General features: G+C 46.4%; 1 long non-coding RNA gene across 2 annotated transcripts; it reads right to left on the bottom strand.

The window, feature by feature from the left end:
• Positions 1 to 8,421: 8,421 nt before the first annotated feature.
• Positions 8,422 to 22,356, bottom strand: LOC119526826. 2 transcript variants are annotated; one of them, XR_005215265.1, is made up of 3 exons: positions 22,221 to 22,356; positions 11,105 to 11,245; positions 8,422 to 8,630 (listed from the first exon to the last, which is right to left on the bottom strand). It is a non-coding gene; the product is annotated as an uncharacterized LOC119526826 (long non-coding RNA). The 2 variants fall into 2 exon arrangements; XR_005215264.1 differs by lacking the exons at positions 8,422 to 8,630; positions 11,105 to 11,245 and adding an exon at positions 21,009 to 22,075.
• Between the last annotated feature and the right edge of the window lie 238 nt (positions 22,357 to 22,594).

The following is a 22,594-nucleotide window of genomic DNA, read 5'->3' as shown; positions in this document are numbered from 1 at the left end:
GGTGTGCACAGCAGCACTCCATCATAAAATGGAAATGGTATATATGAGATAAGGCTTGAGTGGGTCCTGAAGGCACAAGAAGTTACATGAGGAAGTGGCCCAAATGCCCATGGCCCCCACTCCTGCCACATTACCTTCTCTTTCCCAGCCCAGAGCTATGGCCTATTGGGAGTTCCTTATAATAAGTTGACTGAGGAAGAGAAAACTCAGGCCTGGTTTACAGATGGTTCTGCACAATATGCAGGTACCACCCTAACGTGGACAGCTGCAGCACTGCAGCCCTTTCTGCAATGTCCCTGAAGGACAGTGGTAAGGGGAAATCTTCCTAATGGGCAGAACTTCAAGCAGTGCACCTGGTTGTTCATTTTGCTTAGAAGGAGAACTGGTCCAAGGTGCACTTGTATACTGATTCATGGGCTGTTGCTAATGGTTTGGCTGGATGGTTGGGGACTTGGAAGGAACATGATTGGAATATTGGTGACAAAGAAGTCTGTGGTAGAAGTATGTGGATAGACCTTTCTGATTGGGCAAAAAACATGAAGATTCCAATGTGAATGCTCACCAGAAGGTGACTTCAACAGGAAGATTTTAATAAGTAAATAAAATGACCCATTCAGTGGAAACCAATCGCCTCTTTCCCCTGTCACTCCTGTTATTGCCCAATAGGCTCATGAACAAAGTGGTCATGGTGGTAGGGAGAGAGGTTGTGCCTGGGCTCAGCAATATGGGCTTCCACTCACCAAGGCTGACCTGGACATGGCCACTACTGAGTGCCCAATCTGCCAACAGCAGAGACCCACACTCAGTCCCAGATATGGCACCATTCCTCGGGGTGATCAGCCTGCTACCTGGTGGCAGGTTGCTTACATTGGACCGCTTCCATCATGGAAGTGTTCTCACTGGAATAGATACATACTCCGGATATGGGTTTGCCTTCCCTGCATGAAATGCTTCTGCCAAAAATACCATCCATGGACTTACGGAATGCCTTATCCACCATCATGGTATTCCACACAGAATTGTTTCTGATCAAGGAATCCACTTCACAGCAAATGAGGTGACGGAATGGGCACAAGCTCATGGAATTCTCTGGTCTAACCGTGTTCCCCATCATCCAGAGGCAGCTGGGTTGAGAGAACGGTGGAATGGCCTTTTGAAGACTCAATTACAGCACCAACTAGATGGCAATACCTTGCAAGGTTGGGGCAGTGTTCTCCAGGAGGCTGTGTATGCTCTGAATCAGCACCCACTCTTGGGGCTTTTTCTCCCATAGCCAGGATTCATGGGTCCAGGAATCAAGGGGTGGAAACAGGAGTGGCACCACTCAGTATCATTCCTAGTGATCCACTAGGTAAATTTTTGCTTCTTGTCCCTGAAAGTTTAAGGTCTGCTAGTCTAAAAGTCTTAGTTCCAAAAGGAGGAGTGCTGCTACCAGGAGACACAACAATAATTCCACTGAACTGGAAATTAAGACTGCCACCTGGGCACTTTGGACTTCTCATGCCTTTGAATCAACAGACAAGGAAGGGGATTACGTATGGGCTGGGGTGATTGATCCTATCAAAGGGAAGTAGCACTGCAACTACACAATGGGGTAAAAAGAGTTTTCCTGGAATACAGGAGATCCCCTAGGGCATCTCTTAGTACTACCATTAAAGTCAATGATAAAGTGCAACAACCCAGTCCAGTCAGGACTACCATTGGCCAAGAAACTTCAGGAGTGAAGGTTTGGGTCACCCCACCAGGAAAAGAACCACGGCCAGCTGAAGGCCTCGCTAAAGGTAAAGGAATCATGGAATGAATAGTGGAAAAAGGTAGTGACAAATAGGAACTATGACCGTGTGACCAGTTACAGAAACGAGGACTATGATGGCATGAATATATCCTCCTTGTTTTGTTATGAGTATGTTTTTAATTGTCCGTAGAGCAAATATCTTCATTTTCTTCTCTATCTTATCCCCTTATCTTATGACATAAGTTGTATTGTTCATTTTGTAGTATTTACATTAAAGGAAATCAAGTTTAAGAGTCAATGTCACCCAAGGACTTGTACCCTATTCTGGAGAGATTTAGTGCATTTCTGGTTGTATGCAGGACAGCTGAGTATTGATAGGTGAAATATGTCTGTTATTGTGCTCTACTTAAAGATAAAGTATGGTTTAAGGTGATGTGTATAACTGCCAAGTTGATAACAGGTGGACTGTGATGGTTAGGTTCATATGTTGACTTGGTCAGGTGATGGTACCCAGGTGTCTGGTCAAGCAAGAACTGGCCTAAACATTACTGCAAGGACATCTGTGGCTGGTTAATAAACCAGAAGGCTCGTTTATTACATCATCAGTCAACTGACTGCTCCTGTGACTGATTGCATCAATGAAGGGCATTGTCTTCCACAATGAGATAATTCAATCAGCTGATTTAATCCAATCAGTTAAAGACTTTCAAAGGCAAAAGAGAGAGGACTTTCACTTTTTCTTCAGCTAGCCAGCAAAGCATTTCCTGACGAGTTCATCGATCACTTTCATTGGAGTTGCCAGTTCACTGCCTGCCCTACGGAATTTGGACTTGTGCATTCCCACAGTTGCGTGAGACACTTTTATAAAATCTCATATTTACAGATATCTCTTGTTGGTTCTGTTTCCCTAGAGAACCCTAACTAATACACCATCCATGCATCCTTTCTCTATCTCTATATCTCTGTATATAAATCTCCATCTGTCCATCCATCCACGTATCTCTATCTGTCTTTCTATCCATCCATGCATCCTCTATTTCTCTATCTCTCTGTCTGTATCTATCTATCTACTTACCTACCTACCTACCTATTTTCCACAGTGTGGAAGCTCTATGAGAAAGGGACCTTTACTGTATTTTCAGGTTGTATCTTTAGAGTCTGGAACAGGGCCCAATACAAAGCTGGTGTAAAATAATATGTGTGGAATGGAAATGTTTCAAAACTCCTTCAAAAACTATCAACTCAGGGCTCAACTTTCTTGGACATTGACGTGCTTATGATTTCTTTCCTCAAAAACAATAGAATGATAGAATGTTCTAGCTTAATGAGACACCAGAGAGCTTTAAGTTTACAGTGGAGGAAACTGAGGTTCAGATGGGTTTCAGAGTTAGTGATGATTTTTCCCACTGGCCCACAAAGTTGGCGGTAGTTTGCAATTGAAAAGTTTAAAATGCTTTTCCTTTCAGTAGTCCTTGAAACTTCTAAAATGCAACTCAGGGCATTTCAGGACACAAGGCTAACAGACTGTGCTTCTTCCCCATCTGTGTCCCCTGCTCTCACTCACCCCCTTGCCCTTCTCCATGGCTCTCACCTTCATGCCCTCAGGGAGCTTACTCTCTAATAGGGGAACTTCAGCGTCCCTGTGAACCCTTGTGATACCCATGGACTTGTTTTTGTCTTCCTTTCCTTTCTCCCTCTCCTCTCCCCAAAAGAGAATTAAGAGTCCTGTTACTGCTTTTCCCTGGATTCAGAATATATTTGTGGGTTTAAAAGACATTGGAAGATGGAAGAATCAGGAAAAATAACTCTAATCACCACAGAAGAGCTCCTGGTGATCAACTGGGCCAACCTCTTCATTTTATGGGTGAGAAGACAGAGGCCAAAAGAGAGGAAGGTAAATGATTTGCTCAAAGGATTATGTCCCAGACTGAACTCTTGATCTCCCTGTTCAAACTTGCCCTTCACCACTGTAAATGGAGTCACCTTTCAGCTATTTGCTTAAGCCAAAAACACGATTATCCTCGGGTCCTCTCTGTCATTCCCCACATTTAATCCACCAGTCAATCCTTTTGGCTCTACTTTCCAAATATTGTCCAAATCTGCCCCCTCACACCCTCCTCACTAACCCCCCTCCCCAGACAAGTCACCACCCTCTCCCTTCCAGCCTGAGGTGGTGACTTCCTAACTGCACCTTCTCCTGCCGCCCCCATCCCATCCCATCCCATCAGAGTCTTCCCCACACAAGGGCCAGAGTGGTCTTTTCAATGTGTCATCAGGCCATGGTGGTTCCCTGCCCCAATCTGTCCAATAGCTTCCCATCACTCCTAGAAAAAAATTCCAAACTCCCTCCCGGGCCCACATGATGTGACCCCTGCAGTCCTTTCCACCCTCAGCCACTACCACTCCCTGTCACTCTGTTCCATTGACATGATTCTGGCTCCCTTGCTGTGCTCCAAACATGACAAGTTCGTTTCTGCCCCAGGGCTTTTGTACCTGTTTGTCCCTCTGCTTGGAACTCTCTTGTGTTTACATGGCTCACTCCTCCCCAGCCAGCCTATTACAGAAATCATCTCCATCACTCTATCCCCTTATCCTCCTTTACTTTTTTCCATAGCCTGTTTCCCTCTTAGAATGTATGCTCCATGAGGGCAAAGAGTTTGTCTGTCTTGCTCACAGTTGTATCTCCTGCACATAGAAGAATGCCTGGTAAGTGCCCAACACATATTTGTTAAACGAGTAATTGGAGGAATGAATGAATGAGTGACTTGGCCCCATGACATCCATCTGCTTTGTGGCAGGGTCTCAACTTGAACCTAGGCCTTCTGACTCGCAAGAATGACACCTGTATTTTTACAGAAAGAATATCTGTGGCCCTGGAAACCTTTTTTACCCTCGAAAGGGCCTGGCTTTTCTCACAGTGCAGATCCCAGCTTGCTGCAGCAGAGGCTCAGGTTGCACACTCATGCTGCGGAGGGGACAGCGCCACCGCTCAGCCTCCAGGCGGCCGACCGCAACTGTAGGCGCTGACGCATAGTTGTCCTGGCAGCTCGCTCAGTCGCGATCCAATACATGCATTTTGCAGACTGCACATAACTACTTTGAATTTAAACAAAGCCCTCAGAAAGGAGGCCTTCATCCCCCCCCTTCCTGCCAAGCACGGGGACAAACAGTAGTGGTCTTGGCAGAAGGTCTGTCCCGTTCGTTCTCTTTGTCTCTGAGACTAGACCATTCATTTCCTCTCATTCAATGAGCTGTATTTTTGGCTTCCTGACCTTTTGTGTGCTTATATCTTATGTTCTCACATGTGGTAGCCCATGACTCTGTCAGGACCCAACCCTAGAACCCCTGAATACAAAAGATGAAGTACATAGGTGCTCATTAGAGAGAATGCCATTGAAAAATTTAACAATCTAGTCAGAACCCTTGACCCTTGACTATAATGTAAGGCGTAACCTCTCTTTTCAGGGCACAGGGAGATACTAGGATATTGGGTTGAGCACCCAACACATTGAGTGTCTACTAAAGACACTCAAGCATAGTGTCATTTCAGACCTGAGAATAAAGGTGAGCAGGTGAGGCCGCCCTGCGGTGGAGAAAGGCACAGTTTGGGCCATTTGGTGGTTCAGGGGTTCTTCCTCTCGTCTTGCACTTTCCTCGGCTTTCCTGCCCCTTTCCAAGGTATTATTCTTTTCCTGCACAGTGGGATGTGTGGGGCCATCAAAAAAGCTGCCCGCCTTTGCCTCTCTCTGTCCAGGGGCCACCAATTGTGACCAGGCCCTTTGCGACTAGGCCATGGGCTCTGGAAGGAGAAATAGAGCGGGAAATGAGCACGCTAGCCCCACTCTGCCCCTGGCGGGTCCTTGTAAACAGATACTGGAGAGGCTTTAAAGGGGGAAAATAAAAAGGAAGACAAGGGTCCGGAGAGGAGCGGCTGCCGCCCGCACTGTGGCTTTCAAACAGCAGGGGGCGCCCACAGCTCCTCTCTGCGCGGTCTGCACCGCCGCAGAGCTCAGAAACGGCTGGGGAAATTCCGCCTGCCCAAAACAGAGCCCAGCCCGTCAGAGAGCAGCCTGGGACACTGCGGACCTTGCAGAGCGCTGCGTCCTCGTTTCCACATACCTGCACCGCTAGCGAGGCGCTCTGCCCGGCTGCGCCGCCCACGCCGGATCTCGGGACGGCACAGGAAATGCAGACAGCGGCCCGCCCCCTCGCGTCCCCACCCGGGCTGGACTGTGTGTCGGGCTCGGCACCCTTGGGGTGACCCTTCGACTCAACCACCTCGCAGAAGGGCTGCTCATCAGCAGGGCAGCCCGTGCTCCCTGGGTCCCTCTTATCAGCCGGGACTATTTATTGGAGGGGGAAGAAGGGGTGGGGGTGGGGGCGTAGAAGGGGACCTGCAGGCATCCCCGCACAGATGTTGGCTCACCCGGACACGTCGGTGCCACCTGCAAGAGCTCAGTCTCCTTCCCCGTTCGCCCTCTTCCCCGCCAGTGCCTCATCGCAACAGGCAAGATTAGAGGGACTGTGGGAGAGGGAAGAAAGCTTTCAGGTTCTTCTCAACTCCTTTTCCTTAGATAATGCCTGTGGGGAAAGGAGAGGGAAACGGGAGAACCCCGAGGTGTTATGGTAGGAGGGTTGAGAAGAGAGAAGGAAAGGAAGGGAGCCAAGACTCGCTTTGTGCCAGGAAAACTGTGCCAGGCACATTTTCGAGGTGCTTTATGCTTTATCCCATTTAATCCCTCAACCACCCTTTGAGGAAGGTAAGTGGCAAAAACCCATTTTGCAGATGAGCATTTGGAAGCTCAGAGAAAAAAAAGAACTCTCTCAAGGTTACCCGGCAGGATGTGGGCAGAGCCATATCTATCCTTTGTGCCTTTGTCATATGAATTTCTCACTGTGCAGGTGACAGGGGAGACGTGGAGGCAAAGCAGACCGGGGCCCGGCAGTTGAGACCCGGTTCCAAGTGGAAGCCTTAGCCTCTCCTGCTTGGCTCCAAAGCCAAGCGAACCGAGGGAGGGGGGCTGGCTCTGAGGGACCCACAGGGCACCCCTCTGTGGCTGCCACTCCCTGCCCTTGTAATAGCGGCACTCCCCACACGGGTCAGGGTCCTTGGGGCAGAGGGGTGGGTGGAGCATGTGAGGTGACTTTTGGGAGAGGTCACTGCTCTGAGAATTTGCCCCAGGCTAAAATTTCCTAGTTGCACCTTTGAATGTTTGTAAAAAAAATCCTCAAAACCACGTTCACAGGAGTTAATCATTCACTCTCTCTTCACAAGCCAGATGACCTTTGCGATGTGGTTGGGGCTTTGTTTGCTTTTCTTAAAAGTCCTCCAGTTTGTAATTGGACCAATGTCCTTTAGGGAGGAAGAAAGGAATCTGGGGTCCAGTAACAGGCATGGTTTTCTTTCTGCCCTTGATCTTCCAGGAGTTGGGATACATTTTTTCAATGAGAGGTTATGAATTCAGGACTCAGAACAAGTTGGTCAACTATAAACATGGCCCCCGGGGAAATGCTATATGCTGGAGACCCTAGGATACAAAAATATACCACAAGCAAAGAAACAAATAAAACCCAAGTCACCCTGCCTTCATCTAGGTGGCAGCTAAGCTTACCAACAGAGAGGATTATCTTTATTTCATTAGTCAGTACCCCAACCAATTTTGCATCTCCAGAGAGGCAGGTTGGGAGCTTTTCTAGTTTAATATTTCAGTCACCTAAAAGTTAACTGACCTTCTGTAGGGGTTAGGGAGATAATTGGCTGTGTGACCTTGAGCACATCACCCAACCCCTCCAGGCCTCAAATTCCTCTCTGAACAGAAGTGGGAGCGTGAGCTCCAAGGTCCCGTGCAATGCCAATGCTCTGTCCCCTTGTGATCCTACAGGCTGCCTTTAAAGGCTGTCCCAGCTTTGTTCCATTGGCTATTTTTGGTTCAGTGATTAGAAGGGCTTGTCTCACCCCACCCCTATTTCTGACAGCTGGCTGGACATTTTCACCAGACATCCCTCTGGGCACTCAAACTTAATGTGCCCAAACCAAATCCATTTTCCCTCCTTTCTTCCATGCCTAGATCCTCCTTCTTATTTCCTCTCTTCTCTTCTGTTCACTTGAGCCAGGAATTGCAGTATCATCTTTGACTTCTTGCTACCCTTAACCTCCACGTTCAATGGGTTCCTGAGATATGGTTTTCTTTCTGCCCTTGATCTCCCAGGAGTTGGGATACATTTTCTCAGTGAGAGGTTATGAATTCAGGATTCAGAACAAGTTGGGCAACCATGGCCCCCAGGGAATGAACATTTGGTTGTGAAATGTCTCTCTAGAGCTTCTCTTCTCCACAGTCCCCCAATTCAACCCAGTTCAGGGCCTTGTCGCCTCTCACATGGGCTGTTGCTACTGCTCCCTATGCACCCCCTAACAGTCTCCCCTCTGTTCACTGCCCGTCCTGAGCCATCCAAAGGGTCACTACCAGATCCTTAACATGAACTTACAGCTCTGGCCAGCCTCTTGCCTACATAGAAAATTGAACGGTTCCCTCCCACCAACAGAACATACTACTTAGCCTGGCCTTTGGGACCCTCCATGATGAAGCCCCCCCAACTTCCCTCCCACTCATACCCAACACGTCAGCTGGACTCAGCATCTGTCACACACAGCCCAGCATTGCCTGTCTGTCTCTGCACTCTGGAACACTCCTACCTGCCTAGAAACATCCTACCTGCTCATCAAGGCCCAGCTCAAATGCTACCTTTTCCTTGAAACCTTTCAGGAGGCCCCCACTGAGGATTTCTCATTGGTTCATTCAGTCATACAACAAATGTTTATTGAGCAGCAACTCAGTACCAGATTCTGTACCAGACACTGGGAATTCAGTGGTGAACTGGACAGATGCCTTTCAACCTGCAGGGTGACAGACCACAAACAAGTAAACAAGAAAATTATACATTCCAACAAGTACAATAAGAAAGTTCTTAGATTCATTGGCCTTTATCATGATTTACTCATAATATGCCTATTTGTGGCCAAATAATACTTTATAAATTCTCTGAGGGTCTGAATCTTATTTATGTTGTAAATTTCATGGTATCTGACATAATCATTTCTGTAGTAGCCCCTCACTGAGTGTTGTGTGTGGAAGGAAAGAAGGAAGGAAGGAAGGGATGGAGGGAGGGAGGGAGGGAAGGAAGGAAAAAGGAAGGAGAAAGAAAGAAAAACAACAGGTTGGAAAACATTTAAACAAATACTCCCAGCCAGCAACGGAACACCTATTAATATCTTTACTTGTTAAATTCAGAATTAAAATAAAAGGAAATTCTCATCTTGCATTTGTCAACTTCTCAATCCCTAGAGGTGGCTTTCAGTGTGAGAACCTCTCTCAACATAGAAGAGGCAGGGTAGGGCAGGGGAAGGGCATTGCACAAACTTGCTCTACCACATAATTGCTGGGAGATTTTGAGTAAATTCCTTAATTTCTCTGAGCCTTCGTTTCCTCACCTGTAAAATGGGGGTCATAAAACCTGCCTCACACAGTGGGGAAACAGAGACAGCCTGTGAGAAATTGCTTTCTAAACTGTAAAATAAAGCACCCTGTAACTACGAAATTGATTCAAGATTATCCTAGGCCTTTGTTTGAGGGGTACTAAGGCAGGCTGTCTGACACCAAAAATGGAAAACCTCTGGACATAGGGGTATTTAAAATTTTATTTCTAAATCCACATTTCTGGATTCTTAAGCAAGAGGAAGTCCTGTGCCCCCAGTAACCTCAGGCTGCCTGACAAGCAACTGAGTTCCCTAAAATATGAGTTCCCTTCCTTGAGACAGAGGCATAGCACTCTTGCAACTATCTGGGTTGCAAGGAGCACAGGAGCCACACAATTAACTTCCCTTAAATGCAAGACCTGGCTACCTCATGCTTCCATTAAAAATAAATAAATATTGAATGTCAGTGTTAGCACATATAGCCACTGTTAAAAAGGCTGAAAAAGAATCCAGACTTCAACTAGAGATATGAAAGAAACAGATGTGGGTAGGACTAGGGCAGTTGGGGTCAAAGGGTAAAGGACAATACTGACTGCATTTTGAAACTTCAGGTTCCGTGTGAGACCAAGGGAAGAGATGTTTCATTGGTGCAAGATCTATATTTCCTAAATAATTTAACTCACACAGTTCGTTCAAATACCATAATTATGTGAAACTCTTAATAGGAAGTAAGACCTGGTGGGTTTGCATAGGTTAGTGTGAAATAGCGATACATCCCAAAGTAATTTGGACAGAGAATAAAAATATATATGCAGGGCCTCCCTGAGGAGCTGGGGGGAAATGCTGATGTTCTCACAAACATTGAGGAATGGTGATTTGATGTGCCAAGCCCTCTATCCCGGGACTTGCCTTATGAAGCTCGTCACTGCAAAGGAGAGGCTAAACCTGCTTATAATTGTGCCTAAGAGTTTCCCCCTGAGTACCTCTTTGTTGCTCAGATGTGGCCCTCTCTCTCTCTAGCTAAGTCAGCTCAGTGGGTGAACTCACTGCCCTCCCCCCTACATGGGACCTGACTCCCAGGGGTGTAAATCTCCCTGGCAATGCAGGATATGACTCCCGGGACCCGACACTGTGGGATTGAGAACATCTTCTTGAAAAGGGGGGATGAGAAATGAAACGAAATAAAGTTTCAGTGGCTGAGAGATTCCAAATGGAGTCGAGAGGTCACTCTGGTGGACATTCTTATGCACTATATAGATAACCCTTTTTAGGTTTTAATGCATTGGAATAGCTAGAAGTAAATACCTGAAACTATCAAACTGCAATCCAGTAGACTTGACTCTTGAAGATGATTGTATAGCAATGTAGCTTATAAGACATGACAGTGTGTTTGGGAAGCCTTATGGATCACACTCCCTTTATCCAGTGTATGGATGGATGAGTAGAAAAATGGGGACAAAAAACTAAATGAAAAATAGGTTGGGGGGGGATGATTTGGGTGTTCTTTTTTACTTTTTTTTTATTCTTATTTTCACTTTTTCTGGTACAAGGAAAATGTTCAAAAAATAATTGGGGTGATGAATGCACAGCTGTTTGATGGTGCTGTGAACAATTGATTGTACACTTTGGATGACTATGGTATGTGAATATATTTCAATAAAATTGAATTAAAAAAAAGAAAAAAAAGAACCACTGGTCTACCCTCAAAAAAACATTAGTACACTTAATCCAATAACTTTGTATCTATGAATGTTTCTCTATAAAACATGATTAAATACTGAAAATTAAAAATAAATAAATAAATAAAAGATATACTAGGAGGTCGTATCTCGCCCTTTGCTATGATTTGTTAGTGCCAGTAGGTGGGATGTGGCTTATCTAGGTATACTACTCACCAAATACAGATTGCAACAACCCTGACAACTTCTCCATTTAAGCCCGCTGCTCCCTTCCAACATAGTCTCAGACTCAGGTTTTACATCTTCTGTGCCTTCCAGTATTCACTCAGCCCTGTAGCCTCCATGCCAAACCTGTCCCTATGGGGTTAGAATGGTAGAGAATGACTTACTCTTGGGATGTTTCAGACAGACTTCAGCCTCTTAAAGCACAGTATCACTTCAACAAGATGCAAGTTCCAAACGGCAAGGACTGAGCTGGTGAGCCCTGAGAGATAAACTTGGCTTCTTGCTTGTCCAAGGTTTCCCGATGGGTTCCAGAGCTTTGGCAAAAGTTTCTGCAGCATCTTGGGCTGTTATTCAGTTTTAAAATTAAGTCTCCTAAAAAATGGCTCTTGGCCATCAAGATCTGCTTCTCTGACAAAGACAGAAAATAAGCAATTGCTTGACAGTACCACACATGCCTCTAGACTTTTGACAAATATTAGTTGGATTGAAAGAAGGGGAGGGGTATAGAAATACACAAGAAGCTTTCATTAGCATAGTCCTCATTTGTATGTTCTTGGCATCACACCCACCCCTTCTGCCCACCTCAATGGATCAGGACTCCAGTGGATATTTTTCTCAGTTTCTTGCCTTCTCCTCTTTTGACAACCACATTTTTGTATGGGTGGTGGGTCAAAAGGAAAGGGATCCCAAATAAATGTTATAATAAAGTTTCAGGGAATTGAGAAAATAGAATGGAATATTCTAGAAACCTTCCTTCTTGCTTCTTTGTTCCCACTACCCAGCACTCACTTGGAACATTACAGTTATAGTAGAGTCGATCAGCACAAAACAAAAAGAAGCCATCAGGTGAGCAGGCATTTAAATAGCAGTGGAAGCCTTCCCTGGTGTCCAGGGCTGAACTTAAGTGCCATAGCTGGACGCTGTGCCACAGCCTTCCCTAAGCACTGAAAACCTTCTCAGTGAGGCCTGGACCCAGCAGCTACTGCCCTTGGGCAAGATTGCTCCTGGGCTCACTTTCTATCCAAGAGACACCAAGTCTCATTTCCATCACCCTCCAGGGTGTAAGCCGCAAGCCAGAGGAGGGGGAGTGGGAGCCTCTGCTGGCAGGAACCTTCCCCTAAGGGCCTGACTGCCCATTAATACACACGAATATACAGTTCTCACCTCTCTGACTCAGTTTCCCCACCTGTCCAGCTGGACCAATAACTTACCTCATAGGATTGTTGTTGAGAGAATTTTATGACATGTATTTGAAAGTAGTTGATAACAAAAGTGCAGTACAAATGATAGTTACCATCATGACAGAGGTAACACATACAGATATACAAAACACTCATAGATTTTTTAAACTAAATTTTTAAAATCAGCATTCAGTGAAACTGGTGCGTGTGTATGTGTGTACAGTTTTATGAACTGTAACACATGTACAGATTTGTGTAATCACAACCACAATGAGAATGTAGAAGAGTTTCATCACCCCATTCACTCATTGAAGGACATTTAGTCACAGTGATTTATTTTTTAAAATGTATTTCTGGATTTGATTTGCTAATATTTTGTTGAGGTTGTTGTGTCTATGTTCATGAGGGATATTGAGCTGTAGTTTTATTTTCTTGTACTGTTTTTGCCTGGTTTTGGTATCAGGGTAATGCTGGACTCATAAAATAAGCTGGGAAGTGTTCCTTCCTCTTCTTTTTTCTGGAAGGATTGGTGTTATTTCTTCTTTAAATGTTTGGTAGAATTCACCCATGAGACCATCTGGGCCTGGAGATTTCTTTTTTGAAAAGTTTTGAAACTAGAGATTCAATGGATTTAATAGTTATAGGACTATTCAGATTATCTATTTCATCCTGGCTGTTTTGGTTGTTTGTTGTTTTCAAAGAATTGGTTCATTGAATCAATGTCACTAAGTGTTTGTGTGTAGAGTTGTTCATAGTGTACCCTTATTATCTTTTTAATGTCTGCAAGGTCTATAGGGAGAGCCCTTCTTTCATTCCTGAAATCAGTAATTTGTGTCTTCTCTCCTTTTTTCTTTGTCAGTCTTGCTAGATGTTTATAAATTTTATGGATCTTTTCGAAGAACCAGCATTTGTTTTCATTGATTTTTTCTCTATTATTTGTATGTTTTCAATTTTATTGATATCTGCTCTGATTTTATTATAGCCTTCTTTTGCTTGCTTTGGATTTATTTTGCTCTTCTTTTTCTTGTTTCTTAAGGTGGAAGCTTACATGATTGATTTGACACCATTCTTCTTTGCTATTATTTAGACATTGAATGCTCTAAATTTCCCTCTAAGCACTGCTTTAGGTACATTCCATGAATTTTGATATATGTTCCATTTCATTCAGTTCAAAATATGTTCAAATTTCCCTTGAGACTTCCTCTTTGACCCATGAATTATTTAGAAGTGTTTTGTTTAATTTCCAAGTGTTTAAAGACTTTTCCCCATACACTTTTATAACCATTAAACCCAGGAAAGCTGCAGAAATCTAAAATAGCCATTTTAAAAAAAATAAATGATTTATTGAGCACTTCCTGTGTGCAAGGCACTAGGCCAGGTGCTGTTTTGTGTCCAGGGCTTCATGAGATTTGGTTCCAACTTTCCTGGAGTTAACTACCCAGAAAGGAAATCGAGAAGCCCACACAGCCAACTAGACTCATGGTGGTAGGTGACACTTGTATATTAGTGACTCGTGGTACACAGCAGAGCTGGAGTGTCTCTTCCAGCTGAAGGGGTCAAGGAGATCAAGGGTGTGAGGTGGGCCTTGGAGGCATCCACACTGATGGTTTTAGAGGAGTGCCATCCCTAGTCAGAGGGAACTTGCCTGCCAACTAGTACCTCTCCCTCCCAGTATCAAGCAGAGCCTGCTGCCATTGGCATCTGTCTGGGGAGCCAGCTAATCAGACTTACTACTGTGGCTCTTCCAAAAGTTGAAGACAGCTACAAAGGCCTTGGAGAAACTAGTATTCTTCAGTATTTTCTGGGCCAGTGAGGTGAAGGCAGGGAGTGATAACAAAAATAAAGCTAATATTAAAAGAGCATTCTATCCCTCACATCCTGTAGCCCTACAGATACAGTCTGTCCTTCTGCTTTGTCAGAAATTGAACTAAGCATCTGGACATCAAGGACTCAAGATAATAAAATAATTCATCAGCAGACCCTTAAGCATGCTGCCATGTTGTGAAAGTGATTTGCATTAGCTTGAAATGTTAATGCATTTCAAGAGACCTTTCAGAAACCTTCCTGGCCTACAGAAACTGGCCTACATATGGTGACACTGAGACCAAAGGAGAAGGGAATGGCAGGGGGAATGGCAGGAGGTGGGAAAGAAAATATTTGCTTCAGCTCTGAGGGCTCAGGTGCATTGCATGAGCACAGAGGGGGAAACGGGAAGTTAAAATAGCTCCATCCCTTGGAGACACTTGAGAGATCAACCAACAAGAAAAGAATTCCAGGGAACATGGGAGTTAACGAACCCAAAGTCCTTGTAACCAAGTCTTTTACATCCTTCCTGAAGATTTAGGTCATATTTCATCCGTGAGGTCCTTTCTCATTTTTCTTCAAAAACTGACATCCAGAGTCTGCTCTCAGCACTTAGGAAGTACAGACTCAAAACAATGCTTCTGAAATTTTGGAATTTGCACTTTTTTTCCCAGAAAGAAAGTATTTTTTTAACTGAAAAATGATTGCTGTATAGGTTGATGATTTAACTCATAAAATTATCAGAAGCAAAGTCATCTAGCAAAGATTAACTTGTCTAGATTTCATTTTATTGAAAATTCTGGGTTTGTAAAGAAGAAAATGGTTAATTTCTCATTGAATGTCCTTGGGCAAGATACTTAAACCCTCTGAGTCTCTGTTTCCTTATCTGTAAAACACAGATAACAATACCAACCTCTTGGAATTGCCACGAGATGGGGAAAAGGAAATAGTAATCATAAGAGCGCCCAGCACAGCTGGGCCAGTGTAGACCCCTGATGTGGATATGGACTGACGTGAAGGAACTTCTAAATAATGCTATGAAATCTGAGCTAAGTCTTGGCGCCTTAGCGTCTGGCCCCAAAGTGAAAGGTCAATATGATCTGCTTTCTCTTGCAAATAGCTAGTTTATTCTAAAGAGGAATAATTCTAAGCCAGAAATAATTTTTTATGAAGAACCAGATTCCAATTTATGTAAAAATAAGACATCCTAAGGGATTTTATATTTTTATGGTACTTGATAGTTCATAAAAGGCTTTAACATGCCCTATCTCTCTTGACTTACCATAATCACCCTGGAAAGAAAAGTTGGAAAGGGATCAATCATGTTGTTTTTACCAACGGGGAAAATGAAGACTCTAAGAGAGTAAAGAACTCTATTATGTTAATAAGGGCTAGAACTACTCTCAAACCCTGTCTTCTATATCCAGTTCCTTAAGGAATATTAGACCCTTTTCTGCTTATGGTACATTTTTCTGTTTTCCCACCTATAAAGTACCTATAAGCACTTGAGTAATGGTTTCTACTAATTTTTGATTAATTTTCACGATGCGAGTATATAAAGTTTTACCTAAGTCACTGAAGTCCCCACAGGTGAACAAACTCCGGATAGGGGTCAACAGGGGGAGAAAGAGAGTCCAATGGGCTATTCTGCAAAGCCACCATGGGGCTTACTGGCTTGAACACGAACCAAGCCATTGCCCTGTTCCTGCTGCTTGGTGGTGAATTTTCAACGTGCAGCTTCATGCTGCCCAAAACTCAGCCAGGGATCGCCTTGAAGATGGATCTGGCCCACCCAGGACAGATTTTGGAGCTATGTTAAAGTATCCCTGTTTTTGTTCAGTCCTCTGATGATCTTCCATCTCCTCTCCTTCTGGTTCTCCAGAAGCAACCCTGGTGTAGGGAAGACTTCAGAAGACACAGCAAGCTAAGCAGCAGCAGGTCTCAAGTGCTGCACCCCTCTCCCAACCCAGCACCGATGGGCAGGATTCAGCAGACAAGGAGGCCTGCATGGGTTGGGCACTGTGCCAGGGATCACATGAGGAACCTCAGAGGGTACTTATCCTTACTGCTTAAACAATTGGAGCTGAGGAGGAATTGGTTCTCTTATGTCTTACCCAAGGCAATTTCATTGCTCCTAGAAAGTAGTGAAAGAGATGCAGTACTAACAGCCAGCCAGTGCAAAACTACCCTGTGCATTGCAGGGAGCTGAGCATCTCTGGCTCCTGGGTACACAGTGCTGCAAACTCCCACCCCCCAGTCGTTATGACAAACACACACACACACACACACATACATACACCCCATTTCAAAATGCCCTCTAAGGAAGCTGTATAGCCCTTGCTTGAAAATCACTGAATTAGTAGGAATTTCCTAGTTTAGAAATATTTTACCCAATTTCAGTGGAGCCAGCAAACTTTGGGTCACAGGCAAAATTTGGCTCATAATCTGTTTTTGTATGAGCCTCAAGCTAAGAAAGATTTTATATTTTTAAAGGGTTTTTAAAAGCCCTAGAATATTAGCTATCTGGCCCTTTATAGGAAAAGTTCACAACTCAACAAGCATTGACCAAGCACCAGCCACACTGCTAAGTACTGGCAATGCCACGGTGGATAAGATATACGCGTTGCCCTATGGGAGTGTATGGCCATGTGTGGGAGAAAGTAGATGCACTGTAATAATAAGTGCCGTGTGCACTGATTGGGACATGTACCTGTTGCTATGGAAGCATAAAAAAGTTACACCCAATTCAGTCTTGGGGACTTAGGGAGTGCAGGTCAAGTCCTACAGAAAGTGGTAAAATGAATTCACAAAGAGAAGTATTAGCCAGGAGTAGGGTGTGGTAAAATTGGGGTGGGGGTTGGGGGTTGAGGTAGGATGAATAGTCTAGGCAGAGAGAAAGGGGAAAAAAAAAAAAAAGAGGTGCAAAAGCTGTTGGTGGAGTCCCCCATCTCCCACCTGAGTGCAAGGTAGAGAGAGCCAAAGCTGGAGAGGAGGCAGAGGCCAGAGTCAAAAGACTTTGTGTGTCACAGCTGGATGCTTGGACCTCACTCATGTTCAAATGCTGGCCCTACTACTTCTGTGTGTACTTAATTTTTCCTTTGTCTCAACTTCCTCATCTGTAACATATGATTTAGTAGAATGCCCATCTCGCGGGACTGCTGAGAACATCAAATGAGATAATATTATTGTACCCTTAGCAAATGGTGGTGGTGGCGGTTTCTGACACTGTTGCTATAAGCAATAGGAAGGCATTGAAAAACTGTGAGCACCTACTATGAAACTGTCTCAACATTAAGCAGGAGCAATAGGGTGGTCTGACACGTGATATGACATCTGTAGGAGACCACCTTGCAAAACCATAGACAAAATGTGTTATGACTCTGGGGCTCCCTGGTGCCTGTTGGATGGCCCACTGCCAATGTGTTCAGGCAATGACAATGCCGTGGCCACCCTATGCTGAGTGGCACTCAGAGCAAGGCTTAGCGCACAGGCGATTGCATCTGAGAGCCCAGAAAGGCAGGAGCTTGCTCTGAGTGCCACTCAGCATAGGGTGGCCACGGCATTGTCATTGCCTGAACACATTGGCAGTGGGCCATCCAACACATGCTTCCTCTTTCTTCTAAGATGAACAGCCTAGCTTGAAGATACCTCAAAGGAAAATAGAAAAAAAAATGGCTTAAGTGTGGAGAAAAGTATCAAGTCTGCTTTGTGCCAGACTGGCACTTGATCTGGGACAGCTTTTCTCTGTCTCTGTGGCCCTATCAGGGCATCAGCTCTCTGAAATTCCTTTGAGCCCATGCAGTCTTCAGTGGGTCTCTGCTTCTTAACACGAAGGAGAGAATCTCTCTTCCTGCACGTGCAGCCCAATCCCAGAGCAGGAGCCACCCCAGCAGTGAGGGCTTGCATTGGACAGAAGAGGGGGCTTTGACTATCCCTCCTGTTCTCCCTCGTGAGTCCTCCCTCTAGTTGCTCTCACACAGCTCATGGCACTTCCCTAGACACAGACATAGCCTGGAAAGGAGGCAGGGCAGTAAGTGCCAATTTGGAGCAGACAGGCCTGCAAGACCCGTCCCCAGCCCCATTTCTTCTTGTTTACATTCTGGTGAGCAGAGAGCATTCTCTTTCTTCTGCAGGAGTCCCTCCAAGGCATCTAAGCTGGTGTTGGCCTCCGAGGGGGCAGCCTCGTGGTGTGAGTCAGGCAGGTGGCAGCACACCTGCTGCAGAAGCCCTGAGGATGCAGCTTCCACTGAGTGCCGCGGCTGTCAGGGACGCCCTTGGCTCGGTTCTGCCTTCTCCCGCCGGGAGCAGCCTGGCTCTGGTAGCTGGCAGCCTCAGGCCCCCGCCCAGGGCCGGTGCAAGATGGGTGCTGAATATGCAAGCTCTAACTGCTCTGGGCTCCTTTGAGAAGGAGAGCATTATCTTTGATATTATTATGTAATAAGAAAATGTTCCTGTGTTCTATGGCTTTCTGGCTGAGCACGCTCTGTGCCCTGTGAGGAAATATGGTTAAAGGGAAATATGCTCTCATTTATCTTCACTCCAGAACATCAAAGTTGACAGCACAGAGATACAGGGAGACTGCCTGTGGTTATTTCCAGATCGTCTACCTGCTCCTCTGCCCCACCCCGCTCTCCTCATCAGCTGCTCTATCTCCTGCCCATCAGCTCACATCCTCTCACCTGTCCACCCACCACTTTGCTCAGATTTACTCATTTAATGCTTGCAATAGCCCCATGAGGTACGTGTTATTACAGTTCTCATTTCATAGTTGAGGAAACGGAGGCCTAGAGAGATTAAGTAACTTGCACCAGGATCACATAGCATCACACAGGTAGTAAGTAGCAGAGCACAGATTTGAACCCCAGCAGTCTGGCTCCACAGTCTGTGTTTTTAAGGCTGTGCTATTCAGATTCCAGGTCTGGTGCCATTTTCTGTGTGGGTCTATATAGAACAAGCTCCAGGCACCGAGGAGCAGAGGAACACTGTTGATCAGCAGTGATAGCTACCCCATGTGAGAAGAGGAACCCTTAGGGAAGCTTTAGGCCATTCAAAGTAAACAAAGCTATCCTTCCCCCACTGGGATGTTCCCAGAGTGTCACAGGTAATCCCATGGTTGGAGTCTCTGAACTCCCTGTGGGTAGCAATTCCTGGGATTCTCACAGCTTCCCAGAACCATCCTCAGTTTCAGCAGCCAAGCCATGGGCAATCAGCTGCCAGACACCCCTGCTCTGGTGCTGGCTTTCTGGTATGGCTGCAGTGGGCCATGGGGACCTTCCACAGGAATGTCCAGTCCACATGTCTTGGAGTCTGTCACTGAGTCTGTTTGAGCATGAGCCTGTCTGAGAGTGTGTCTCACAAGAGTGTGACTTGATGTTTCTGCATTTGTGTCTTTATTGTTGCCCTCTAGAGTGTGTTTGTGTGTGTCAGAGTGTATATCTAAATATGAGAGCCTTAGTTTGCCAGGGCTGCTATGACAAATGTCATAGATGGTTTGGCTTAAAAACAGAAACTAATTGCCACATTTTGGAGGCTAGAAGCCACTATCAAGATATCAGCATGATCATACTTTCTCTGACGTCTGTAGCATCTGGTCCTGACAGCTGCCATAACCCAACCTCTGCCTCCATCCCATGGCCACGCTCTCCCTCTCTGTCTCCTCCTGCTGTGTCCAAATTCTCTCTACTTATAAAGAGATTATTGGATTAAGGTTCACCCTGATTCAGTTTGGCCACATCTTAATAAAATCCTCAAAGATCCTATTTACAAATGGGTTCACATCCACAGGACTGGGGGTTAAGACTTGTCTTTTGGGGGACATGATTCAATCTATAACAATGAGTGTGTACTAAATCTGAGCATAAAATATGTGTCAAAGTTTGTGGGTGTGAAAGAGTGACAGATTGGAGCTATACAGCTGTGTATCTGCATGTGTGTGAGTGTGTGTGATGGAGTGTGTGTGTGATAGAGTGGTTGTGACCACAGTCCGAGAGGTTCTCAGGCTGCCTTAACACCTTTCCCTTTACCTGTGCCAGGGTCCCTGGCCATGTTCCAAGGTAATATTGGCCCTGCCTTGCAAAGGAGGCCTTTGGTTCTTTTGTTGGTTTGGTTCTGTTCCTGTAGGGAACAGCCCCTCCCAATTTCCCTTTCCTCCCCCTGGGGGCTACTCTCCTCTTTTCCTCTGCCCCAGCCTTGCTGGCTTCCCCCTGGCCACACCAGAAGACAGTTTCAGAGCCAACAAAAGGAGAGTGTCTACCTGGAGATGGTATCTGTGAATTCCTGCACCCCATACCGCCATCTCTCTGTGATGCCTCCTCTCCTCTCCAGGTCTCTAGGGGGTTCACTTATAGCCTCCACACTGCCCTGCAGGGCTGGGCGAACAGGCGACTTTGTGACCCTTTAAAAACTGTGAATGTTTGGAGTCTGATGGAAAAGGAGCTCTTAAGCTGGTGCTGGGCACTCCTAAGAGGGAGTTACCCAGCCAAAGGGACAGATGAGGGAGATAGTTCCTGCAGCCTGGCAGGAAGAGGCAGCTCTTGGCACTGGCTGGGTGAGGACCGTTGCAAAGGCACTCCCTCTGCAGCAGTTCTCTTCACACTGCCTCATGCCTTTTCCTCCCCATCACCCGCGCCCTGCCTCCCTCCTTAGCGTCCCCATGTCCAGCTTTTCCCAGGATGTGACCACACTCAAAACTACTCTTTGGCCAGCAGGGCTTAGGCAGTGTGCCTCCAGGTGGCGACTCTCCTGTGATGAGGAAAACAACCAGAAAGCTCTATGACCTTGGACAAATTGCTTTAAGCCCTCTGTGCCTCAGTTTTTTAATCTGTTAAATGGGATTAGTAACAATATATACCTTACAGAGGTGTGGTGTGAATTAAATGGTTACTTTATATAAAGTACTGAGAAACAATATCTGACATGTAGGAGGCATTTCATAATTATTTGCTATTATGACATATCCTGGAGTTGAGTCTGGCCTTTTCCCAGGGTCTGCTAGGGGGCCAGGGAAAGAGGATTTGTCCTTTGCAGTGTCCAGGGTTGGAAGAAGAGAGGGGCAATACACTCTCACCCCTGGAAAGGATTCCTACATTCGTGGCATTATTGACTGCAGCCGGGATGCTGGTGCATCCACCCTCAGGCTGCCTCCCTGTCAGTCAAGGCTGGTAAGGGCAGATGGGCTGGGAGGGTGGGATGGGGACATGACTGCAAGTGTAATACCCCTCTCCCCCCTCCAGGACAGAACCTGCCTCTCCCCAGCTCTTCCTTCATCTCTCAGTTGTTTTCTTAAAGGTCAGCAAAGCAGAGAGACCCCCCCCCCCCTAGAATTTGTCTCTGGTGATAAGGCCAGCAGACAGAAGTTCTACAAATAAACCTTAATAAGATTTTAAGTAAACACTTTCCACAACAATTCAGATCACGATTCTTCTTTCCTACAGCAACATGACTTAGGGCAAAGCCCATTCCCCCAGAGGAGGAAATGTCAAAGGCCGCCAGAGCAGCAGTGAACACAGATCAGGCTCGTTCAGGCCCAGAATTGCCTGAGGGACCTGAGACCTTAGTGTGCCCCATCCCAGAAGGGCACTCCGTGCTCCTGGCCTCACAGCCCTGTGGGAGTGTTTCTGTACCCAGCCCCAAGCAGGGAGCGGGGAAGGTGTCTTTCTTTCTTCCATTCCACTATCTCCCCAGCATGTGGCTCACAGAGATGGGGGCGGGGAGGGGGCAAAGCTGAGCCTGTCTAGTTTCCCCGGGGGGATGGGGGCCAGGCTAGACCCCCAGGGCAGTGCCCAGCACAAGGGCCCAGTGTCTCCCAGGGTGCAGAGGCAGGGGGCTGGGGAGGGGTGCCGGCCAGGATCTGCAGCTAAGAAGTCTTCCCTTCTCCTTCTCGCAGCAAAGCCAGCAGAAGTCAGAAGGGGGCTGGGATGGTGTCAGCACCAGGCTTTTCCTGGGGGCAGTCCATAAAGAGGGAGGGGCGTTGTAGAGACTGCGGGAAGAAGAGAGAGAAGGAAGAGGAGGGGGGAAAAGAAGGGGCAGGAGAGGAGAGGCGAAGAGGAAAATGAGAGGGGACCGGGAAGGCACGGGAGGTGGCAGGGGTGGGGGTAGAGGGTCGAACGACAACACGGGCTTACTCTCCCAGGGCTCCCGATTCCCCGCCACGCCGCGTCCGGTTCGTGGCGACCTGCTCGCTGCTCAGGGCCCACTGTCACCCGCTCCGGCACCAGGAGGGGGGACGCAGGAACAGCGGGCGGGGCCGCCTGCGGAGCTGGGGTGGGAGAAGCAGGAAGAAGCCCGGGCTAGTTTTAACCACGCCCCAGGGGCTGGGCCCGACGCCGCTCCCAGTTGCTCCCGGAGCGCGCTCAGCCTCCCGCGGCCCCTCCTGGCCTCCTTAATTGCGTTCCACTTCCTGGTGTTTTCCCCTAGCTTCCAATCGAACGGTGAACGTTTCCAGCATTTCCTTTCTGGAGCTGTGGTTGAGGCCGGCAGCCCTGCTAGAATGAAATAT

This window comes from Choloepus didactylus, chromosome 2 (genome assembly GCF_015220235.1).
Source record: "Choloepus didactylus isolate mChoDid1 chromosome 2, mChoDid1.pri, whole genome shotgun sequence".
Classification (NCBI taxonomy): domain Eukaryota; kingdom Metazoa; phylum Chordata; class Mammalia; order Pilosa; family Megalonychidae; genus Choloepus; species Choloepus didactylus.
This window is presented reverse-complemented; position numbering and strand designations above follow the sequence as displayed.